Genomic DNA, 16587 nt, shown 5'->3' on the forward strand with positions numbered 1-16587 from the left:
CCTGTTCTTGATTTATTGCACTGTATGGGCTGTCGTGGTTATATGAACTCACTTGCATCGCTTGAACCCCTGTGAATATCTGCACGTGTTTGGCTATAAGTACTCCCATTCTGCTTTATCTAAATTGGTCTTTGCTCTGTTACTCTCACTGCTGCAGGTTCAATAATGACTTCTTCGAGGCGACTCGCACTAGCCAAATTCCTGAAGAAGGCAAAATCCACCAAAGGAGGTGGAGACGTCGTCGCCCCCGACGTGCCAACCGTCGCTTCCCTGCCGACTCCTCCTCCGTCTGTCTCTCCTCCTCCCATTGCCGCGGTTCCATTGGCCATGGCATCGACTCCTGCCCCAGCACGCCCCAATAAAGGAAAAATGGTGTTGGTGATAGATTCCGACAGTGAAGACTCGGGCGTCGCCTTGGTTTCCAATAAGAGGAGGGCCGCGGGCGTTCCTGCCTTGACTGCCGCATCTCCCGGTGGCGGGAGTTCTCTCAGGGACGATCCTCCAAGCGCCACATCGCCTCCGCCTCAAACAGTCCAAGAAGAACAAGAGGAGGGGGCTGATTCGATTCCCCCGCCGCTACCGCTTCGTGAAGCGGCTATGGCCTCGGACTCTGCCCCTCCTGCATCAGTTCCTGCTTCAACTTCCCGCGGGCCACGGATTCCCCGCCCCATTCACCGGGAGTTGACGCAGGGTTTTACTGAAGGAATGTCGACAACGGATCCTCGCAAGGGGGGAGGCATGCCTTATTATATGGGGGCGTTCCTGGCGGTGGCACTTAAGTGGTGCACCCAGGCCCGAAGCGCTGTCAAGGGGAGGGAGGCTCTCCGCAAACTGAGGCAAGAGGTAGGAGCGCTGAAGGAGGAGAGGCAAAACTAGGGGCTTAAGGAGGAAGCTTCCCAAGCTTCGCTGAAACTGGCCCACGAGGGTAGGAAGGGGACCGAGGCGTACGCGCGCGAACTTGAACAGGCGCATGTCGACCAGCTAGCCCAGCTCACTTCCTACCAAATCCAAAGCATTGACCTCCAAGAGGCGGCTCTTGCCTCCGAAATGCAGCGGAGAAAACTCGAAGAACTGGACGCTGCTTGGAGGCAGAAGTTAGGTGAGAGAGAAGATGCCTTGGCGGTGAAGGTTGAAGCCTCGGGCCTTCTCCAAGCCGAAGCCAACAAGCTCCGGGTGGAGAAGGAGTTCTTGGAGAAACAGTTGATGTCCAAGGACTCTAGGATTGCCGACCTAGAGGGGGAGGTCCAAGAACTAACTGGGAGATGGCGGGCGCGTTTGACGAGGGCTTCCAAGAGGCTTTGACTCAGGCGTCTTGCGAGAACCCTGGCATCAACATTTCAAACTGCGATTCCACACACCATGTCGTCGACGGAAAGGTCGTGCCTCTTGAATTGGATGACTGAACCGCCGACTCTCACCTGCCACCTTTACCTTTCGCACTTTATATTTGTTTTTTCCGATCTCTGATAAACTTGTAAATCCTTTGAACTATTTGCACCTTTGTCAGAACTATGGGTTTTGCATGACAATTTTGTACTTCTGAGGTATCGAGTTCTGTTTGTATGATATTTTTACCTTCGTTCTTCACTTTTATGTACTTCAATTGCTTTGCCTGTACTTTTACCCGTTTCTTTCGCTGTGTTGGGCGATCCTGTACATCCGGCGCCTCACTTCGAACGTGTAGCTCAGAACCTGTTCCGCCTTCGTATCTATGAGGCCTCTGCCTCGTGAAGGCGATGGCAGCTCCGCCATTGCTGCAACGCAAAAGCTGAGACCTACTCTGGGTCTTGGACACTTTGGACAAGGTCGCGCTTCGGTGCCCACACCCACGGAGAGGCCTGTCTGTCAGCGTTGTATAGTCCCTGGGTGTTTTAAGCACCAAGGCGATCTGTCCCTTGATTCTTGGTGCCTGGCGCCCACGCCTAAGGAGGGGAAATGAATATAATATATATATATATATTATTAATAATATGAATATAATATTAACAATATTATAAATATTATTAATAATATGAATAATGTTAATAATATGAATATAATATTAAAAATATGAATATTGAATATAATATTAATAATATGAATATAATTTATATTATTATTATTAAAAATTGTATAAATTATATTAATAATAATTGATCCTGCCGACAACTAGAACGTGGAGGAATCGCTTTGTAGCACTCTCTGCCCCGTCTACGCGACTGTGTTATCTGCAAAATCACCCTCAGAACCTTCTCTCGGATCTCCAAACGTGACCTGCAAAACACACAGACGGCGCCTCTAGCAGCCGTTTGCACTCCGACGATCAAGTTAGATCACAGAACCACCAAATGAGAAAACCTAGTAGTGTGTGTGAAACTTCTTGCTCTCTCTGTTCTATCCCCTTTTTACTCTCACCCTGATTCTGTTTTATGCCACTCCCTGTATCTGGGCCTAACAGAATTCTGTTATGCTTTCTGGCATGTGTCAGAACCCTGTTATGCTTTTCTGCGACAACGTACCTCCAGAATCAGTAGAGTGTGAGTGTCTGTGCGTGTCTGCGCGTCTCTGCGCTTGGCTGCGCTTGTTTGTACCTTGAGTGGTACGGAGTGCACCTTTATCTGGACCGCGCCCTTCTCAGATGATGACACGTGGAGGTATGCAACTCACATATAACCATACACGTGTCACTACTTGAAGGGCTCTAGCGCTTCTCTTTGTGTGCCTAAGTTATTCCCTTGCGGAGTAACTTAGGATATTTCTTCCACCTGGGTAAATCGCATACTCTCAGGAGAACGCCGGGTGTGGCTGGTCAGGGCACACTCACCAAGCGTTGCTCTCTGCGTAACGGCTTACCCTTCACGGTGTCGCGCACGTAATGGGTTGAGGGAATCACCAATCACTGACCGGTTTACTAGCTCCCTCAGGCCACTCTCGTGCACGATTCCCTGAGATGTGCTCATGCGAGGTCCATGCGTAACGCTCTCGCTGGGAACCTCAGTCCCAGTTTAACTGCGTCTAACACGGGACCCCGATGACCATGCACCCGATGACTGATCGGTGCCCTGTTGCTTCTCGCGTTCTGCCCCCAGGCGTTCATCTGGGAACTGGTCTGTTGGTGGCCACTTGGTTACTGACCACCGATCACCGTTCTGGGTGGTCTGTCCCCTGACTTCGCTGCCGCCTGATCTGTCGGTGGTCACTTGGTTACTGACAACCGATCACGTTCACCCCGATCTATCTGTTACCTGGTCCACGTGTCACCCTGCGAGTGGTCCACGTGGTTCTCTACTGCTGACGTCATCGACTACCGATGACCGATCGGATCAATAATATGTATAAATTATATTAATAATAATAAGTTTAAATTATATTAATAATAATAAGTTTAAATTATATTAATAATAATATATATAAATTATATTAATAATAATATGTATAAATTATATTAATAATAATTGTTCCGGCCGCTTGACCTGGGACGTCTTTGTGCACGACCTCAACCGTTAGCTAGGGACTCCTTCCCACTGGTTACCTGTGGATTCCTGCAAAAGAGGACAAAAGGGCGCCCTAGCGGCCGTTTGCACTCCGACGCTCAAGTCAGCCAGCAAGAAACACCAAAAACTATGCACCTCCGTATCGGAGCACCGTGAAGGGTACTCTGAAGGTGGTTAAAATCAACTGTGTCTAGTGTATATTTTTTCGTTCTGGCAAAGATCTTTCTCTAGTCCCTTGTGCGTAGCCTCAAGACTCGAGCAAGCAACTAGAGTGTATTATGGGAAAATTTGCCAAAAGTTCGAACCCCGTTCCCAACATTCGAGGCGCTATTTAAACTACCCTAGCATTTAAAGCGTCTTAAAGCACATTGAATTCAGCGCATTTAAGACGTTTAAACCGCTTTGGAGCATTTATAGTACCTTAAACGCTCGAAACGGAAGCTGTATTAAATAACCTTAATTACCTTGTACCTGACAAAATGGCGTTTCTATTCTAACTTGGCTGCTATACACGTGGAGGGCCTCACAGCGCCATGACCCTATCTGGAGCGTTTCTTCGTGTGAGTCCTCCTGCTTGGGAGTGCAACTGCGCAAGGGGTGACTTTTTGGGTGCCAACTCATGCCCCCAAGCATCTAGTCACTCACTTTGAGAGCGTATCTGCCTTCCTCTCGTACCCTGCGCCTGGCTACCCTAGGCGTGACCATCCTCCCGGGTCGTATCTGTTGAAGCTGGAGGAAGCTTCTTCCCTACCAAGGCTTGATGTGTGTTTGATGAAGAAAATGGCTTGAGTGCTTTGAAGATTGTAATAGGTTTTTAGATTCATTTGTAATTAGGCTTGTAAGTGTGTATGATTGCCTTTTGTTGTATAACCTATCCTAGATGCCTAACCAAGTCTAGGTCAAGCACATGATGTGGTTAAATGGTTTTTGAAAAGCTTTTTAAAATGTTTTTAACAGTTTTAAAACAGTACACAAATAAATCTGTTTTATGGAGAAAGAATCTGTTTATTTCTTCTCTGTTAAAAGGCTTTTCTAAATTTCTGTTAGGGCACCAAGGGAAAGCTGATGGAGATCAAGCCCAAGAGAACATGGAGGCCACTCATCAAGCTCAAGAAGAGGTGGAGGCACAAATGGAGGATGCCCATGGAGGTCAAAGTCCACCTCAAAGGATTACAAGAAGCATGTTCAAAGCCTTGGGAGCAAGAGGACATTTATTTTCTCTTTTTGTAGTGTCTTTAGTTGAAGGTGCTTAGAGGGAAACCTTAGAAACCTCTTTTGTTATAGCATCTTTTAGGTTTTAAATAGGACCTTTAGGGGGGTGTATTAGTAGATAGGTGTAGGTGTAGTTTTTGGGAGGTGTCATAGTAGAAAAAGGTCACACCTCCCATGTGACTTGTTTTTGGTGGGAATTTCAAATGAGTTTATTTGAAATTTCCCACCTATTTTTCAGCACCTTAGGCTATAAATAGAGGTGCTTTCTTTGTAAAATTCAGATTTGAATTTTATCTAAAGAAACTATACTCAAAATTGGAGTGAGCATTTGGAGAGCTTTGAGCTTCTTCTCTAGTCTTATCTTGAAGGACCATGGTTTCCTCAAGTGGCGGCTTCCACACTCATCTAGGAGCATCCATTCTTCTAGTGGCGTGATCATCCAACCATTCCTCCATCTTCATGAGCATTCTCTTCTCCTTCCTTTCTTCTTCTTCAATTTGTTCTTATTGCCTTGAGTTTTGAGTTGTTTTTGTTTCGGTTCCTTTAATTTTCCAGCACCTATTTTCTGTTTAGTTTTTAAATTTTGTTCGGTTCTTTTGTTTTGAAGTTCAATTCTGTTCGGTTTGTTCTTTTCCTTCTCCTTTGTTGATTCAATTTGACAATATTTGGTTCATCCAAATGAGTTTGGGATTTGGTACTTGTTTTGGTGAGTTCTTGATCTTAGAACTATGATCCAACTTCTAAGAAAGTGCCTCTACATTTTCCAGCTCAAGGTGATTCCTCAAAGTGTCAAGAATCTTGTTCTATGTGGCTATTGGAATCACATCATGTGGTATCATGAGTCTTAGGTTCTTCTTGTTTAATTGTTGAGTTGTGTGCACTTTATTTCAAGAGCTCTTTTAATTTCTTGCAATTTAAGTTTCTGTTTTAGAATTTTAATTGAGTTTTCTTGCTGTTTTTCTTTTGCTCCAAGTGTTTGAGGAAAGGTTTATGGCACTCATAATTCTTATGAGTATGGTTGCTCTTTTGGAATGGCATTATCCTTCCTAGAGTTTACCTTAAGCTTCCTTTCATTTGTTACAATTTGTGTTGTGTCTTTTAATTTTTGAATCATGTCAAGTTGTGTCTTAGTCATGTTATTCCATATATGTCATTACTTCTAGTAGTACTTTTATTGTTTTGATTGTTTCTTGCTTTGGTGTCATATAATTTTCTGAATTGATGTTGATCCTTTGTGCATTTTCTTTTTAGCATTGAGTTCATACTTGTATTCTAGACCTATACAAGTTCCAATACATCATTTTCTATTATGTCTTTGCTAGTTCATCATCCTGTTTTTTTATTCCTATTAGGATTCCTCTGTTTCTGAAAAAAGTGCTTACTGTTTTTCCTTATTGCAATTGATTTACGTACTGTAAAATTCTGAAATTCTGGATTTGAGATATTGAAAGTGTTAGAAAAGAATAGAAAAAAGAATCATTCAAAAATATGAAGTACACAAAAAATGATAAATAAAATAAAAAAAGTGTACATTCCTGCCGAAAAAAATACGGTAATCTGGCAGTGATTTTAAAAAATTTATTTCTCTCAATTGGCTTACTGTTTTTAATTGATTCCAGTGCCATTTTTGAGTTAACATCTTGAAGTTTCTGTGGTATAAATTTCATAATCCAGTTCGCTCTACAACGTTCCAGTTAAATCAGTGAATATCAAACACAGTTTGCATTAAAAAAAAATTTCCAGTAGCTAAATTTTTTTTTGTTTTCTTCATCTACTCTAGTGCTTTTCCTTAGGTATTCTTTTGTGTGCCTACTTTTCTCATTGAGTTCTTTATTTTCTTGATTGTCTTTCATTCTTACTCTTTGAGTTTGTCTTACACATAGTTTTCCTTTTGCAATTACCTTTCCTTGCTTATACCTTTTCTTGTTTGTCTTTATTGTTTCATTGGTTTTGTGGTGGTTTGCTCTTAAGATTGGTGTGCTTGCTTTGACATATTTCATTTGAGGATTCCAAGGCCTCAAGATCAGATTGGTGCAAGAACATTATTTCTTTGAGAGTGATATCTTTTCAGCCTTAAATTCACTTCGGCAGTTTCAATTGGAAAGCTCACTGTTTTTGCTAATTTTTAACTTGTTTGCTGTTTTGTGTGTTTGCTGTTTTTTAATTACAAATGGCTGGATCTTCAAGTGATGCATCCTCCAAGCAGAATTCTCCTTCCAAAGCTTCAATTCTTGGTGAATTACATGAAGCTCAAAGAACAATTAGAAGGTTGGAAGAGAAATTGCAAAAGATGGAGGTCAAACAAACTAGACCATCTCCTTCTATCCATGATGGACATCATTCTCATAGACCATCTTCAAGAGCTTCTTCAAATGATGTTGGCCGTGAAGATGAGCATAGGAGAAGGAGACCTCCACCCCAAGTCCATGGACAAAGACATCATCACCAAGGGGAAAGAATTCACTACGGCAATGGCTTCTACCATGATGCAAAGTCCAAGCTTCCTTCGGTCAAACTACCTTGTTTTAATGGTTCTAGTGATCCAAATGTGTATTTAGATTGGGAGGCTAAGTGTGAACAAATTTTTGAGATCCATGAGATCCAAGATGAGCATAAGCTCAAGCTAGCCACCCTAGAGTTTAGTGATTATGCCATGAAATGGTGGCATGGGATTGTAAAGGACATTATCTATCACAAGGGTCCTCCCGTGGACTCTTGGAACTCTTTAAAGGATCATATGCGCGCTAGGTTTGTGCCCCCACATTTTAGGAAAGACCTCATGTTGAGACTCCAACGGTTTCAACAAGGCACGCTAAATGTGGATGAATATTATAAGGAGCTTGAGACGCTTGTGCTTAAAATTGAATTAGAAGAAAGTGAAGAAGCCATGGTTGCTAGGTTTGTGAGTGGTCTTAGGAAGGATATCCAAGACATTGTTGAGTTACAAGAGTATTCATCATTGGGCTCTTTAGTTCATCTTGCAATGAAGGTGGAAGCCCAACTTGCTAAGAAAAACTCTTTTAAAAATGCTTCCAATAATGGATACTACTCCAAGTCTTGGAGAAACAAAACTTCTTTTTCAAAACATCCTTCCAAAGATTCTTCTTTCAAACCCAAGGAATCTAAGCCATCAACATCTAGACCTAAGTCTCCCACTAGAACATCTAACACTAAATGCTTTAAATGTATGGGTTATGGTCATATTGCTGCAAATTGTCCTTCAAAACGAAGTATGTACATGCATGAGGGCATTGTAGTTAGTGAGCATGATTCGGATTCTTCAAAGCATTCATTGCATTCTCATGCATCTAGTGAGGAAGAGAGTGAATGTCCACTTGAAGGGGACTTGTTAGTTGTGAGAAGACTTCTTGGACAAGTTTCACAACCTTTTGATGAAAGTCAAAGGGAAAATATTTTCCATACAAGATGTCTTATTCAAAACAACATTTGTTCCTTGATAGTGGATGGGGGTAGTTGTGCAAATGTGGCTAGTACAAGAGTAGTAGATAAGCTTGGATTGCCTACTATCTCTCATACAAAGCCCTACAAATTACAATGGCTTAGTGAAGTAGGAGAAATAATTGTTAATAAACAAGTCCTCATCCATTTCTCCATTGGAAAATACAAAGATGAGGTATTATGTGATGTTGTGCCCATGGAAGCCACTCATGTTCTTTTGGGAAGGCCTTGGCAATTTGATAGAAAAGTTTTACATGATGGCTTTACCAACAAATTATCTTTTGAATTCCATGGTCACAAGGTTACTTTAAAATCTCTCTCTCCAAGAGAAGTCCATGAGGACCAAGTTATCATGAAGAAAAAGAGGGAGAGTGAAAAAGATAAAAAAGATAAAAAAGATAAGAGTTCTAAGCCTACACTCCTTGTGTCTAGGCGTGACATTGAAAGGGAAATAGTGGCTCATCATCCTCTTTTTTTAGCCATCCCTAGAACTCTTAGCATAGAAACACTTGTTGATAGTCCTCATTGCTTGGAAAATTTGGTAGAAGAGTTCAAAGATGTGTTTCAAGATCCTCCAAATGGCCTTCCACCTTTGAGAGGGATTGAGCACCAAATTGATTTGATACCGGGCTCTTCTTTACCAAATCGTCCCGCATATAGGACCAATCCAAGTGAAACCAAGGAAATTCGCCAACAAGTTGAGGCTTTGATTGAAAAAGGGTGGGTGCAAGATAGCATGAGTCCTTGTGCTATGCCTATCATCTTAGTGCCAAAAAAGGATGGCACATGGCGAATGTGTTCGGATTGTAGGGCCATAAATAACATAACCATTAAGTATAGGCATCCCATACCTAGATTAGATGATTTGTTGGATGAATTACATGGTTCAAAAATCTTTTCAAAGATTGATCTTAAAAGCGGCTACAATCAAATCCGTATCAAACCGGGTGATGAATGGAAGACGGCTTTTAAGACCAACTTTGGTTTATATGAGTGGTTAGTTATGCCTTTTGGTTTAACTAATGCACCAAGTACCTTCATGCGCCTCATGCATCATGTTCTTAGACCTTTCATTGGTAAGTTTGTTGTGGTTTACTTTGATGACATTCTCATTTATAGCTTATCTTTGAATGACCATAGGTTGCATGTTAGGCAAGTTTTGGAAACCCTTAGGAAGGAACATTTGTATGCTAACCTTGCTAAATGTATGTTTGCTCTTGATCATATAGAATTCCTAGGGTTTGTTGTGAGTTGTAAAGGGGTCCATGTGGACAAAACCAAGGTGGTGGCCATTCAAAAGTGGCCTACACCGAAATCTTTGAATGAGGTCCGAAGTTTTCATGGGCTTGCTTCTTTCTATAGAAGATTTGTCCCAAACTTTGGTACCATTGCCGCACCACTCAATGACATAGTGAAAAAGGATGTGGTCTTTCATTGGGGAGAAGCACAACAAAATGCTTTTGATACTTTGAAAGAAAAATTGACTAATGCTCCCATCTTGGCCCTTCCTAATTTCACTAAGACATTTGAGATTGAGTGTGATGCTTCAAGCATAGGTATTGGGGCTGTTCTCCTTCAAGAGGGCCACCCCATAGCCTATTTTAGTGAGAAATTGAAGGGAAGTCATCTCAACTATTCCACCTATGATAAGGAATTATATGCACTTGTTAGGGCTTTGTTTACTTGGCAACACTATCTTTTTCCCAAAGAGTTTGTGATACATAGTGATCATGAATCTCTTAAATATTTGAAAAGCCAAAACAAACTTAACAAGAGGCATGCTAAGTGGGTGGAATTCATTGAGCAATTTCCTTATGTGATCAAACACAAGCAAGGCAAAATAAATATTGTGGCGGATGCTCTTTCTAGAAGATACACCTTGCTAAATCTTTTAACCTCTCAATATCTTGGTTTTGATCACATTAAGGAACTTTATCATGATGACCTTGATTTTTCTCTCCTCTATCAAGAGTGTCTTAAGGGAGGACACAAAGATTTTTTTATTCAAGATGGCTTTCTTTTTAAAGGAAAACGTCTTTGTGTTCCCCAATGCTCTATTAGATTATCTCTTGTTAGAGAAGCTCATGAGGGGGGCTTAATGGGACATTTTGGGGTTGCTAAAACTTTGGATGTGTTGCATGAACATTTCTTTTGGCCTCATATGCATAAACATGTTCATAGTTTGTGTGATAAATGCATAGCTTGCCGCAAAGCTAAATCTAAAATGCATCCCCATGGTCTTTATACTCCTCTTCCTATCCCTTCAATGCCTTGGGTAGATATATCTATGGATTTCATCTTAGGCTTACCCAAGACATCAAAGGGAAAGGACTCCATTTTTGTGGTAGTGGATCGTTTTTCAAAAATGGCTCACTTTATTCCTTGCCACAAAGTGGATGATGCATGCCACATTGCAAACCTCTTCTTCCAAGAAGTGGTTCGCTTGCATGGGATTCCTAGGTCTATAGTATCCGATAGAGATCCTAAGTTCTTGAGTCACTTTTGGAAGACCTTGTGGGGCAAGCTTGGAACTAAGCTTTTATTTTCTACCACTTGCCACCCACAAACCGATGGTCAAACCGAGGTGGTAAATAGAACTTTGGGACAACTATTGAGATGCTTTATTTCGGGGAATCCTAGAGTGTGGGAGAATTTACTACCCCATGTTGAGTTTGCATATAACCGAGTAGTAAATTCTACCACCTCCCATTCTCCTTTTGAGGTGGTCTATGGGTTTAATCCCCTAACACCTCTTGATCTTCTTCCTATTCCCCTTCTTGACGATGTCTTGTGCAAAGATGGGGATGAAAAGGCTTCTTTTGTGAAAACTTTGCATAAAGACATCAAGAAGAGAATTGAGAAGAAGGTTGGCAAGTATGCTGAACTTGCCAATAAGAGGAGAAAAGCATTGTTGTTTGATGAGGGCGATTGGGTTTGGCTTCACTTGAGGAAGGATCGTTTTCCTACTCAAAGGAAGTCCAAACTAATGCCTCGAGGGGATGGACCTTTCCAAGTCCTCAAGAGGATTAATGACAATGCTTATGAGTTAGATATGCCTGATACATTCTTAGGTAGTCATACTTTTAATGTCAGCGATCTAACTCCTTTTTCTGTAGGTCTCCAGAATTCGTGGTCGAATTCTCTCCAACTCGGGGAGTATGATGGAGATCAAGCCCAAGAGAACATGGAGGCCACTCATCAAGCTCAAGAAGAGGTGGAGGCACAAATGGAGGATGCCCATGGAGGTCAAAGTCCACCTCAAAGGATTACAAGAAGCATGTTCAAAGCCTTGGGAGCAAGAGGACATTTATTTTCTCTTTTTGTAGTGTCTTTAGTTGAAGGTGCTTAGAGGGAAACCTTAGAAACCTCTTTTGTTATAGCATCTTTTAGGTTTTAAATAGGACCTTTAGGGGGGTGTATTAGTAGATAGGTGTAGGTGTAGTTTTTGGGAGGTGTCATAGTAGAAAAAGGTCACACCTCCCATGTGACTTGTTTTTGGTGGGAATTTCAAATGAGTTTATTTGAAATTTCCCACCTATTTTTCAGCACCTTAGGCTATAAATAGAGGTGCTTTCTTTGTAAAATTCAGATTTGAATTTTATCTAAAGAAACTATACTCAAAATTGGAGTGAGCATTTGGAGAGCTTTGAGTTTCTTCTCTAGTCTTATCTTGAAGGACCATGGTTTCCTCAAGTGGCGGCTTCCACACTCATCTAGGAGCATCCATTCTTCTAGTGGCGTGATCATCCAACCATTCCTCCATCTTCATGAGCATTCTCTTCTCCTTCCTTTCTTCTTCTTCAATTTGTTCTTATTGCCTTGAGTTTTGAGTTGTTTTTGTTTCGGTTCCTTTAATTTTCCAGCACCTATTTTCTGTTTAGTTTTTAAATTCTGTTCGGTTCTTTTGTTTTGAAGTTCAATTCTGTTCGGTTTGTTCTTTTCCTTCTCCTTTGTTGATTCAATTTGACAATATTTGGTTCATCCAAATGAGTTTGGGATTTGGTACTTGTTTTGGTGAGTTCTTGATCTTAGAACTATGATCCAACTTCTAAGAAAGTGCCTCTACATTTTCCAGCTCAAGGTGATTCCTCAAAGTGTCAAGAATCTTGTTCTATGTGGCTATTGGAATCACATCAAAAGCTCAGTTCGTTATTTCAGTTAAGCTGAGCTGGCCTGTTTGTTATACTTTAATCTGTTTTGCTATGAAAGAACAGGTTTATTCTTTGGTCTGCTGAAAGGTTTTTCACAAGTTAGTTAGGGCACCAAAGGTACAACTCAGACAGTTATTTCTGTTAGCTGAGTTGGCAGTTTTCACAAAAATAAATCTGTTAAGTTAAAAAATGAATCTGTTGTTTTCATAACTGCTTTTCAACTGTTTTTTGAAAAGAAGTTAGAAACTGTTTTCTATATAAAGAAAAGTCTCTCTCACATGAATTAGTGCTGAGGAATTACGCTTTTGACAGAGATCAAACAATTTCCATGTGAGAAGAAGGATTGAAAGAGTTTTTGAAAGGTTTTCCAAAGAGATTTTCAAGTGTGCTTGTTCTAGGAAACCTTTGATCTTGGTGAAGGTGCTGGTGCAGTTCTGCAGCAAATTGAACTACTGGTTTTGAGTTCTTGCATCTTCTTTTCAGGTGTAATCTTTCCTTTATTCTGTTGTGTAAAGGTGTAAGTGTCAGTCACTCTTTGATAGGGTTTCTTGGAGTGCAAGGTGTGTTGAAATAGGGTTTTTCAGCATTGTGTGTGTTGTTCTTGTAGTGTTCAAGAACTGCTGTGTTTGTAAGTGATTGGTACTGTTTTTAGTGAATTCCACCTTGGGGTAAGGTGAGACTGGATGTAGCTCTGTATGAGTGAACCAGTATAAAAATGTGTGTACCTTGTATTCTCATCCCTGCACTCATTTCTGGTTCTTGCTTAATTCTGTCAAGAACTAAATATGTTCTTTTGAAATTGAATCTGTTAATTCTGGGTTTAAGTGAAAACTGTTCTTCCTGATTTGTTAAAGTTTTCTTATTATAAACAAGGCTGCTGTATATAATGGTTTAAGTGTTTTGTGAACGAACTGTCCATTCATTAAAACCTGAGAAAGGATCTTTCCTCTTAAAACCTTGTGTTGAGTAATTTTGGTTGATTTCCAAGCATAGTTGTATCCTACATCCTCACAATATTAAGCTGATCTGATTTTGTTATAATTCTCTGTTGATCACAATTTTACATTGAACAAATTCAAATTGTGCCAAAACTGTTCTGAAGAATCAATCTGTTTCATGTAAAAACAATATGTTCTTTTTGCCTCTGGAATACTGAAAAATTGTGTGTTCTTGCGAAAATTTTATAAGCTCAATTCACCCCTCCCCTCTTGAACTTAGACACTAATAGACCCAACAGTATCTATCACAAGGGCGTCTCTGGGGCGGCAGGGGCTATCACTATGGCCTTGAAGCCACCTTTCTCTTCTCTTTATTACTACCCCGGATTATCGGGATTTGAGGCCTTCCCACGACGTCGCTCCCTCCATGGTCTTTCCTACCCATGGGTATCGGGGAGCCACACTGTGATCGCCTCGCCTTTGTGACATTTGACCTTGGCGACGCCCTATTTGGGCGACGCCTTCGCCTAGGCGACACCTTACCCTGGCGACGCTTCCTCTTGGCGACGCTGGCACTTGGCGTCTCCTCACCTAGGCGACGGCTTACGTTGACTTTGACCCCCGACGTTGACTTTGACCTTGACTTTGTCAACGCCCGGATACGAGACGGTACAATAATAAGTATAAATTATATTAATAATAATAAGTATAAATTATATTAATAATAATATGTATAAATTATACTAATAGTATGTATAAATTATATTAATAATAATAACTATAAATTATTGTACCGTCCCGCCCCCGGGCGTTGACCAAAGTCAAAGTCAACGTCGGGGCCAAGGTCAACATATGGTGAGACCATGCGAAGGGGTCAAAGAAAGGCGTCGCCTTAACATGGCGTCACCAAGATAAGGCATCGCCTAAACAAGGTGCCGCCAAGAAAAGGCGTCGCCAAACAAGCCACCAGTGGTGTTACTCCCCGATACCCGTGGGTAGGAAAGACCATGGAGGGAGTGACGCCATGGAGGCTTTGGGCCCGCCTAGCGCAGAAACAATGATAAAGTGAAGAGAAAGGTGGCTTCAAGGCTGATCCTGCCGGCAACTCGAACGTGGAGGAATCGCTTCGTAGCACTCTCTGCCCTGTCCACGCGACTGCGTCTCCTGCAGAATCACCCTCAGAACCTTCTCTTGGATCTCCAAATGTGACCTGCAAAATACACAGACGGCGCCTCTAGCGGCCGTTTGCACTCCGACGATCAAGTTAGTTCAACAGAACCACCAGAAACTGGAAACTTAGTAAAAATGTGTATCTGAGAAAAACTTGCACTCTCTTTTTCTTCTCCTCCCTCCTCCCCCTCACTCTCCCTCTGGTTCCTCCTTTTATCTCTCTTTCCCTGTTTCTGGGCATAACAGAATTCTGTTATGCTTTTCTGGCATGTGTCAGAACCCTGTCGTGCTTTTCAGAGACAGCGTACCTTCAGAATCAGCAATGGGGAGCGTGAGAGTCTGCGCATGCCTGTGCTTGGCTGCGCCTGTCTGTACCTTTAGCGGTACGGAGTGCTCTTTTATCTGGACCGCGCCCCTCTCAGATGGTGACATGTGGAGGCCTGCAACTCACATCTAACCACACACGCGTCACTTACTGGAAGGGCTCTAGCGCCTCCCTTTGTCTGCCTAAGTTACGCCCTTGCGGAGTAACTTAGGATGCTTCTCTTATCTGGGTAAATTGCATACTCTTAGCAGAGCGTCGGGTGTGGCTGGTCTAGGCGCACTCACCAAACGTCACTCTCTGCGTAGGCGACTTACCCTTCGGGATGACACGCACGTAATGGGTTGAGGGAATCACCAATCACCGACTGGCTTACTAGTTCCCTCAGGCCACTCTCGTGCATGATTCCTTGAGGGGTGCTCATGCGAGGTCCATGCGTAACGCTCTCGCTGGGAACCTTAGTTCCAGTTTAACTGCGTGTAACACGAGACCCCGATGACAATACACCCGATGACTGATCAGTGTTTATTCGCTACTCGCGCTCTGCCCTCAGGCGCGAGTCTGGGAACTGGTCTGCTGGTGGTCACTTGGCTACTGACCACCGATCACCATTCTGGGTGATCTATCCCCCGACCCCTCTGCCGTCTGATCTGTCGTTCGTAACTTGGCTACTGACCACCGATCACCTCTCTTGGCGATCGTCCCCCTACCTCTCTGCCACCTGGTCCACGTGTCACCCTGCGAGTGGTCCACGTGGTTCTCTGATGCTGATGTCATCGACTACCGATGACCGATCGGATCAAAGGCCATAGTACTAGCGCCAGTGGAGAGCAATCTGACTCGCGAAGTGCCCATGTCACCTCAGGGAGACCCTTGGGATAGATACGACTCATGAGAGGGTCACGCCTAGGGGTAACCAGGTGCAGGGTACGAGAGGAAGGTAGATACGTTCTCAGAGCGAGTGACTAGAGGTTTGGGGGCATGAGTTGGCACCCAAAAGTCACCCCTTGCGCCAGATGCAGTCCAAGGGAGGAGGACTCACACGACGAAATACCCCTAAGTTGGGTGACGGTGCTGTGAGGCCCTCCAGGTGTAATAACGGCCAAGTCAGGAGGACACGCGGCAGGAAGAACAGAAACATCAATGATTCCCAAATGGTTCGTCAGGTATGAGGTAATTAAAGCTATTTAAAGGTAATTAAAGTTTACGTTTCGAGCGTTTTAAGGTACTTTAATTGCTTTAAGCGGTTTAAACGTCTTAAAGGCGCTGAACGTTTCATGACCTTAAATGCGCTTTTAAGACGCTTTAAATGCTAGAGACGTTTAAAGGGAACCTGGGATGTGGGAAACGGGGTTCGGACTTTTGGCAAATTTTCCGGAGAACACACTCTAGTTGTTTGCTCGAGCCTTGAGGTTACGCACAAGGGACTAGAGAAGGATTGTTTGCCAGAAGGAGAAAAGATACACAACATAGTTCCTTTTACCACCTTCAGAGTACCGTCCACGGTGCTCCGATACGGAGGTGTAGAGTTTTGGTGTTTCTTGCTAGCTGACTTGAGCGTCGGAGTGCAAACGGCCGCTAGGGCGCCCATTTGTCCACTTCTTTGCAGGTATTCACATATTGCAGAAGGAAGGTGTCTCTAGCTGACGGGCAAGGTTGCGCACAAAGACGTACCCAGGTCAACCGGCAGGAACATTTGGCGCCCACCGTGGGGCCGATTTAAAACATCAGTTCCATCACAAGTTTCAGGGAATTTATCAGAGCTACCATAACGACAGGAGGAGTTCAGAGGAAAACATTGAAGAATGAGGGTTACGAGACAAGGTTCCTCACGCGCAGCAAGCGAGGAAATGTCCATGCAG

Source organism: Phaseolus vulgaris, chromosome 11 (assembly GCF_051622355.1).
Source record: "Phaseolus vulgaris cultivar YP4 chromosome 11, ASM5162235v1, whole genome shotgun sequence".
In the NCBI taxonomy this organism is placed as follows: Eukaryota; Viridiplantae; Streptophyta; class Magnoliopsida; order Fabales; family Fabaceae; genus Phaseolus; species Phaseolus vulgaris.